The following is a 464-nucleotide window of genomic DNA, read 5'->3' on the forward strand; positions in this document are numbered from 1 at the left end:
AAGTAAGTATAATTTGATATGCACTTATCTTCTTAGTACTTTGATTTAAAAACGTACTAAGAGTCCATGACTTTGCAAAGTAATCAATTTAATAACACTGACGAAGGTTTTTCTACCCCCACTGTACGTGTGTACGTTACCAAAAGTCATAATTGCCAACACGTCTATACAACAGCATTTCTTTTAAAAAAAGATTAACATAGTTACGAAAACTTACAGATTTTACTCATAACTTGAGAAGTCACGATATTGTATACTCAATTTCAAAATAACATTACTTTATAAATTTTTCAGCAAAAGCTGATAGCACGTCTACGAAGCTTGGGGTCCCGGGTTCGATTCCCGTGTCGGGGCAGATATTTGTATAAAAAACACGAATGTTTGTTTTTGGGTCTTGGGTGTTTAATATGTAGTATCTATCTTTATCTATATAATTTTATTTATCCGTTGCTTAGTACCCATAA

The 464-nt window shown here is 32.5% G+C and overlaps 2 protein-coding genes across 2 annotated transcripts in view; one reads left to right on the plus strand and one right to left on the minus strand.

The window, feature by feature from the left end:
• Positions 1-464, minus strand: part of LOC141440176 (cell adhesion molecule Dscam1-like) — a 267,224-nt gene that overhangs the window by 108,039 nt on the left and 158,721 nt on the right. The window lies entirely within an intron of this gene.
• The window catches only part of LOC141440489 (phenoloxidase-activating enzyme-like), a 41,493-nt gene that overhangs the window by 14,414 nt on the left and 26,615 nt on the right, over positions 1-464 (plus strand). The window lies entirely within an intron of this gene.

This window comes from Choristoneura fumiferana, chromosome 22 (genome assembly GCF_025370935.1).
Source record: "Choristoneura fumiferana chromosome 22, NRCan_CFum_1, whole genome shotgun sequence".
Lineage (NCBI taxonomy): Eukaryota > Metazoa > Arthropoda > Insecta > Lepidoptera > Tortricidae > Choristoneura > Choristoneura fumiferana.